The sequence below is a fragment of the Pristiophorus japonicus genome, chromosome 17 (assembly GCF_044704955.1).
Source record: "Pristiophorus japonicus isolate sPriJap1 chromosome 17, sPriJap1.hap1, whole genome shotgun sequence".
NCBI lineage: Eukaryota > Metazoa > Chordata > Chondrichthyes > Pristiophoridae > Pristiophorus > Pristiophorus japonicus.
In genome coordinates this window covers 85,559,900-85,568,600 of record NC_091993.1, presented here as the reverse complement: position 1 = coordinate 85,568,600, position 8,701 = coordinate 85,559,900, and positions in this window count along the sequence as shown.

Sequence of the window (8,701 nt, the reverse complement as noted above, 5' to 3'; positions counted from 1 at the left end):
TGCTGCACCTGTAAACTAACTTTTTGGGATTCATGCACAAGGACCCCCAGGTCCCTCTGCATCTCAGCATGTTGTAATTTATCCCCATTCAAATAATATTCCCTTTTACTGTTTTTTTTCCCAAGGTGGATGACCTCACATTTTCCGACATTGTATTCCATCTGCCAAACCTTCACCCATTCGCTTAACCTATCCAAATCTCTTTGCAGCCTCTCTGTGTCCTCTACACAACCCGCTTTCCCACTAATCTTAGTGTCATCTGCAAATTTTGTTACACTATGTCCCCTCTTCCAGGTCATCTATGTATATTGTAAACAGTTGTGGTCCCAGCACCGATCCCTGTGGCACACCACTAACCACTGATTTCCAACCCGAAAAGGACCCATTTATCTCGACTCTCTGCTTTCTGTTCGCCAGCCAATTCTCTATCCATGCTAATACATTTCCTCTGACTCCGTGTACCTCTATCTTCTGCAGTAACCTTTTGTGTGCACCTTATCGAATGCCTTTTGGAAATCTAAATACACCACATCCATCGGCACACCTCTATCCACCATGCTCGTTATATCCTCAAAGAATTCCAGTAAATTAGTTAAACATGATTTCCCCGTCATGAATCCATGCTGCGTCTGCTTGATTGCACTATTCCTATCTAGATATCCCGCTATTTCTTCCTTAATGATAGTTTCAAGCATTTTCCCCACTACAGATGTTAAACTAACTGGCCTATAGTTACCTGCCTTTTGTCTGCCCCCTTTTTTAAACAGAGGCGTTACATTAGCTGCTTTCCAATCCGCTGGTACCTCCCCAGAGTCCAGAGAATTTTGGTAGATTATAACGAATGTATCTGCTATAACTTCCGCCATCTCTTTTCATACCACCGGGTACCGCTGGGGCGCAGTGCTGGCAAAATTGGTGTGGCCAGTCCTAAGCAGTGCAGCAGCGGAGTGCGACAGATGGTCTGCTCCGGCGGTGCAGGGTAAGTTTTCTGGGACGCGGGACTCTTCGGGTCCCGAGTTCTGCGCACGCGCACTCTTCCATCGACCTCCGTCTCGCCCATCCCCCAAGCCCCTCCCCACGAGAAGAGCAGTCCGGAGGCCAGAGATTGTCAACGTTGGGTCGCAGGTAAGAATCTCGAAGTACATTTAGATTTTTAATTGTTTTGTGCAGTGTTTTTGATTTATTTATAAAATACTTATATTGTCATTAATGTATGTATGTATGTATGTATGTATTTATTTATTTATTTGTTTATTTTCTCGTTTTTCGGGAGGGGGGGCAGAATAGATCTCTGGGTGGGGGGAATTAGATCTCTGGGGGGGATTAGATCTCTGGGGGGGATTAGATCTCAGGGGGGAGAGAAATAGATCGCTGGTGGGGGAGGAACATTGTAGTTTACATACCACCAACATATCATCACATAAAACTGCCTTTTTTCAGGTGTGCAGCTCCGGTGGTATGTCGGCGGTAATCTACTAATTTTGGACTTTTGAGCAGTCTGTAGGGTGGTCCATGTGGGCAGATGGTATACATACCGCCCGGCAGTATGTCGCTGATGAATTTCCCGCCGGGCGGTATGTGGGCGGCATATTGGTATTTTTTGATCAATTTTGCGATTTTGGGCGGTATGTCGGCGGTCCGCGGGCAGTACATCCACCAATTTCTGGTCCTCACCAATTAATGTAAATAACACTTTTCATTAGTACAGAGCCACTTTCTCCTTTGTGCTACTCTGAAATTCCATTTTTTTAAACAAAATATTGGAGTAGAAATTCCAATATCCTGGGCCCGTACGAAGTTTCTACGCAATGCGCATGCGCTGAAAACCGACTTTTCCGATCTGTCACAGATCGTAGCCACCTTGGGAGCAAGGATGACATATCGGGACATTTCTTGGGCAAGATTGCAGGATTTACGCATATCTTGCCCAGCAAATGTCCTCAAAAATCTTGCACCTGAAAAAGCAGGCGCATAGCCTACTTTTACAGGTGCAAGTGTTTTAAAACACACAAAAACATTGTAAAATAAAATTATAAACACCCTCCCCACTGCAGTAAGTTTATTTTTAACCCGAATTACAAAACTTAAAAAACATTGGAAATATATTGTTTTTTTCTACTGCATTTATCAACTTTAATTTCAATTAATTTTAATTATGTGAGGTTTGTTTTTTATTTTTTATTAGTGTGTGTTTGTTTTTTTCCCCATTAATAGCACTGAGAACTCATAGTTAAGCGAGTCTCAGTGTTATTAATGGGAACCTGTGAACTACCTACCTGATTGGCTGAGCAGTCACACGTGACTGCACCTTCTGCGTGGGAACCTCAAGGATGGGAGCGCTTCGCAGCGCGGGAGAGAAGGCCTCCCCATCGGAATTCAGGGCGTCTCCTAGACCACCAGTACTTTCATAAAAAATCTCTGGCGAGTAGGCAATTGCCCGCGGGAAGACCTCCAGAGGAATTTCTGGCCTATTGAGTACACGAGCACTCAAATTTCCAAATGTGAGAAAGTGAGAGGTTCAGCTGTGAGTTATGATGGAAAGTCTACTTAGGATTAAAACAGTTTCAAAATGAGAGCTCAGCTCACTTGCTGGTGAAAAACATTTCAACAACTATTACATTTTATGGGAAAAAGAATGTGATTGTTGAACAATATGATCAATCTGATGCATTTCAATACACCGCCAAAAACATGACTGCTCATTCATAATTACTACAACACACAGTTTATTTGTATTCTAAAATGATTCGTTCAAGTAAGTTATGCCATGGAATTCCATTTCAAAGACCATTGTTTTGTGGTATGATCCAGCTGAAGGACCTTGCATGAGTTAATGAAAATGGGTGTATTTGCTTTCTGCTGATTCTCCAAATTGTGCAATCGCTAGTTCTCTTTCTATGTCCAAGCTTATCAGCAATTATGATCTGCTGTAGTCATAATCATCTTCAGTTTTCATTTCCCTCTTCTGACATGCCTGACTCCAGATGCAATATCCCCAGAGACATAAGTCAAAAAACACAGAGACATTTACCACTTGAAGAATTCCTGATGGTTTCCATTGCCACTTGACTATGAAGCAGGCAGTTGCTATATTTCATCCATAAATTACTTAATCGGTCTCAACTACATCCAATATTTCTGATTCAAATCTTTATGTGGTAATTCACAACAGAGGAAGAATGCATGGGTGAAAACATACAAAACTCTTCTCAAATGCATGTGATAGGATGTTATCTGAGCAGGTTACACCACAGAAATAAAACCATTTCCCTGTCCTTTTATTATCTTCTTTCATTATAAAACACAGCATTATATGACTCGCTGTGATACTGTCAACATCTTACACTGTTGCACTTCTTTTTTTTCTAATGTAAGTATATCATAGTTTTGAACCTCTATTAATTAAATAAGAATAGACGTCCAGGGGTACAAGAGAAAGATGCATGCCATCTCAAGTTGTTCTGGGGTTGGTTTGTATATGATGAATTAAACAGTTTTATTAAATTCTCTTACTATATAGATGGGCTGCCTTTCTATTGGAGGAGAAAGCACAGCAAATTTCTTCAATAGAGTAGAAGAAATATTTTTACAAAGTGCACTTTCAGGAAGTATATCTATTAAATGCTCACTTTTCACATGTGTAATGTTAGTGCCTGAACAAAGCCAGCCTTACTTTGCGTTGCCCATACAAACTATCAATCCAATGGATTGTAACTGTGTCGAGAAAATGGTGCTACCAGTCTTAAAAACAGATAGAAAAGGCAAATAGGGTAATAAGAACTAATTTTCATGAGAGTCACAAAGTCCCCAGATCCTGCTAATAGCCGGTTTGGAACTTGTAAAGTTGTTACAGTTGATACCTATTAATTGTTAAAATAAAATGAAAGTGGTTCATTTATCAGGTTGCCATTATTAAATGAATCCAATATAGTGGAAATCAATTGTAGTTTAATCACTACAGAGATGGCCTGTTAATCATGTCCAGGCAAATAGGTAACAATTATATTTACTGCAACAACATCATTTAATTTCTCATTTTGACTTTCTTCCTGACAGGCTTCAAATAGCAGGGTACGGGAGCATAGTGGTTATGATACTGGATGAGTAATCCAGTTGTCTGGACTAATGACCTAGAGACGTAAGTTCTGAACCCATTTTGCCAGCTGGGGAATTTAAATTCAAATAATTAAATAAAATCTGGACTGTAAAGTTAGTAATGGTGACCATGAAACTACCAGATTGACGTAAAAACCCATCTGGTTCACTATAGTCCTTTAGGGAAGGAAATCTTACCTGGTCTGACCGATATGTGCCTCCAGACCCAGAGCAATGTGGTTGGCTCTTACCTGTCCTGTGAAATGGTCTAGCAAACTGCTACAAAAAACGACAATACGAATAAAATCTGACCACTCAGCATCGGACATGACAATGACTCACCCAACACAAAAGCAAAATACTGCGGATGCCGGAATCTGAAATAAAAACAGGAATTGCTGGAAATCTCAGCAGATCAGGTAGCATCTGTGGAGAGAAAAAGAGTTAAAGTTTCGGGTCTGTGACCTTTCGTCAGAACTGGAAAAGTTTGCGATGTAACAGATTCTTAAGGAAGTGCAGGGGCCCTGAAAGGGAGAGGGTCGGAAAGAACAAAAGGGAAGGTCTGTGATAGGGTGGAAGGCAGGGGTGATTTCGGAGACAAAACGGATGATTTCCAAAAATGAGATGATAATGGCACAAGTTAAGAAACAAAAGATGAGTCTAGATGGGTTTGAATGGCGGAATCATCACCAGCTGGCATGGGAAAGAGAAAAAAAAGGGGGGTTGTAAAAAAAAAATGGATAGGGAAAACAAATATGGGCAGAGGTTATGGTCTGAAATTATTGAACTCGATGTTGAGTCCAGAAGCTGTAAAGCGCCTAAACGAACGATGAGGTGCTGTTCCTCAAGCTTGCGTTGAGTTTCATTGGAACAGTGCAGGAGGCCAAGGATGGAGAGGTCAGAGTGGGAGTGGAGCAGGGAATTAAAATGACAGGCGACCGGAAGCTCAGGGTCACATTTACGGACTGAATGGAGGTGTTCTGCAAAGTGGTCACCCAATCTGCGTTTGGTCTCCCCAATGTAGAGGAGACCACATCGTGAGCAGCGAATACAGTATACTAAATTGAAAGAAGTACAAGTAAATCACTGTTTCACCTGGAAGGAGTGTTTGGGGCCCTGGACAATGGGAAGGGAGGAGGTAAAAGGACAGGTGTTGCATCTCCTGCGCTTGCATGGGAAGGTGCCGTGGGACGGGGATGGGATGCTGGGAGTAATTGCGGAGTGGACCAGGGTGTCGCAGAGGGAGTGGTCTCTTCGGAATGCTGAGAGGGGAGGGGAAGGTGTGATTGGTGGTGGGATCATGCTGGAGGTGGCGGAAATGGTGGAGGATGATCCGTTGAATGTGGAGGCTGGTGGGGTAAAAGGTGAGGACAAGGGGAACCCTATCGTGGTTCTGGGGGGGAGGGAAAGGGGTGAGAGCAGAAGTGCTGGAAATAGAACGGACACGGTCGAGTGCCATGTTAACCATGGTGGAGGGGGACATATTAGAGGCATTAATGTGGAAGGTGGCGTCATCAGAGCAGATGCGACGGAGACGGAGAAACTGGGAGAATGGAATGGAGTCCTTACAGGATGTGGGGTGGTAGGAAGTGGAGTCCAGGTAGCTGTGGGAGTCAGTGGGCTTATAATGAACGTTTATCAATAGACAATCCCCAGAAATGGAGACAAAGAAGTCGAGGAAGGGAAGGGAAGAGTCGAAAGAATGGCTCACCCAGCCCAGTCAATCCTTCAAAGTCCTCCTCACTAACATCTGGGGGCTTATGGCAAAATTAGGCGAGCTGTCGCACACACTAGTCAAGCAAAATTGTTAGGTATAGATGATCTCTCTTTTGAGAAAGCTTGCAAGATAGCCATCTCCATGGAGATGGCAGATAAAAATATTAAGGATTTCACCCATTACCGGCAGTAGAAGCAGTTCACAGTCTGTAGACACGCAGAAGAGGGTGAGCCCTAGTCAGAGGGAGAGTTATGAAACCAAGAAGAATAGGTATGATGGCAACCATACTGCACAACAGTGTCAGTTCAAGTGGGCATGATGCTACCGGTGCCAAATAAGGGGACACATTACAGCTGCATGTAAATCCAAGGACAGGCCCAACGATAATCAAAGACTTCACTGGGTGGAAACTGATCAGAACGGTGCTCGCACCACTCCATTATTTATTAAGGAAAAGTGTGTGTTGGATATGGAACAAAGAGCAACAGAATGCATATGACACATGCAAGAGACACTTGAGTAGTAGCGCTCCTCTCATCCATTATAATATGACTCATGAACTAAGATTAGCATGTGATGCCTCTGGGTACAGTGTGGGAGCAGTGATCAGCCATGTTTTGAATGATGGGCGGGGAAAACGGTTGCCTTGCATCGCCTACACACAACAAAAGCGAACAAAATCATGCCCAGATTGAGAAAGAGGCTTTGGCAAATATATTTGGTACAAGTGCAGCATCCAAAATCTGGAGTTCTGGAATCCAGAGAGTTCGAGAATCTGGAGAGTTCCGGAATCCAGAATGTTCCGGAATCTGAACTCTGGACCGATTGGTGGCAGGGTCCTCCGGAATCCGTAAAATGTTCCGGAATCCAGACCTACCAACCCTGCCGACCTTGAGGTCCCGCCGCTGCCTGACCTCGGGCCTCACCTCACCGACCCCCGCCGCTGCTGCCCTTACCTCGGGGCCTCCTCAACGGCCCGCCTGAACGACTCCTCCGCGACGGGGCTCACCCAAACACCCCCTCGACGGCAGAGCCCACCTGAACAGCTCCACCTCGATGGGGCCAGCGACCTGAACAGCTTACTTGGCGAGCAACTTCCCTTCCCCCCCTTTCTGATGTTCCGAAATCCAAAAATACCCAAACCTGGGCTCGGGTGTTTCCGGATTCGTGACGTCAGAAAGACGTTCCAAAGTCTGGAAAAACGTAGAATCTGGAACGGCCTCGGTCCCGAGAGTTCTGGATTCTGGACGCTGCACCTGTATTAAAAAGTTTCACCAGTTTCTTTTGGGACGCCAATTCATGCTAGTAACCGATCAAAACCATTACTAGCTATCCTAGGCCCAAAGGCGGCAATTCCATCTATGACGACTTCCAGATTGCAAAGATGAACTATTTTATTGTCTCTATATGATTACAGCCACCAGAGGGCTCATCCCTGGAGATGATCCAGCTGAGACGACCCGAACGCACCGTCCAGGCTCCACTGGCAGGACTCCGGAGGAAGAAAATCAGATCCAAAGGCGACTTCCCAGCTTTGGTGGCAGAACCCGGGGAGAAGAGGATCACCGCAGTCGACATCGTGGATGGAGGAAAGATGGCGCCTCACAAGGTGAGGTGCTGAAGAAAAAGATGACCGCGGCCAGACCATGAGGTGCCGCGCTGATGGAGCAACACATGGCACCAAACGGAGAAGTGGATTGGGGTAAAGAAAGTAAGGCCCTCTTAAAGGAGGCCTGCAACCCACTACAATTAAAGGGACAGTTCCACACACTCAAGCAATGTAATAGCAACTGTAAGTTAGAGATGAAATGTGTAACTGACGATCAGAGTTGTGTGCATGCAATAAGCAAGGAAAATCCTGGAATTCCCTACCTCACAGAACTGTGGGAGTACCTTCACCACACGGACTGCAGTGGTTCAAGAACATAGGTACAGGAGTAGGCCATTTAGACCCTCGAGCTGTCATTCAATGAATGCTCTCACCAACACCTTCTCAACCACAAGCAGGGATGGGCAATAAATGCTGGTGTTGCCAGCAATGCTTACATCCCATTAATGGATTTTAAAATTGCTATCACAAACCTACAAAGGAGTATCCATTCCAATCCAATAATAATAAAGTGCATTTGGGAAGTTTATTGACACATAAAGTAGATTTGCCATTTTGCCTGGAAGGGGTATCATATGCGATGATTCTATTCCTAAACTGCACAGACTAATTGGCTTATTGATTAAAAAATCATAAAATTATCAGGGATTTTTTTTTTATATAATCAAACTGTTAAAGATTTTGTATTAAATAAATAATTCCTCACTAGAACACTCTCTGAAGCACCTTGATCTCTAAATGTGCATTCCTAATGATTCCTTTTGTAACAGTGAAGCGCATTATCCTGGTCTTGGGGAGGATGCACAATGTTGGATTCCTCAAAGCTAGAGGCTCCTTTACTGAAGGCAATGAGTCACGCTAAGGTATAGTTCCACAGGCCCCAGCAACAATCTGATACCTCACACAAATGGCCATTCTTCATATTTGAAGTCTAGACAGTAAGTAATGGGACAATATTTCACTGAGGAAGAGATCACAGCCAAGCCCAGTTTTACTCTCATCCAGCACTCACACATGCCCACAGTCCAGCATGACTCGCTTGATAATAATCAGAAGTAGAAACTGTGGCTGATTTTTCCTCTCTTTAATGGAGAGGTGCTGAAACCAATTATACCATCCTTTCCATTTCTCTGCATGAGATCAGCCAACACAGCAGAGTCAGGATCAAAACTGAAACTTCCTGCTCTGGATGGCTTACCCCTGGTTCCACTGGATTATCAGGGGAGCTGTGTGTGTCTGTTAATGAATGGCTTCAAAATGTTTGTTACCCAGCGTTTAGT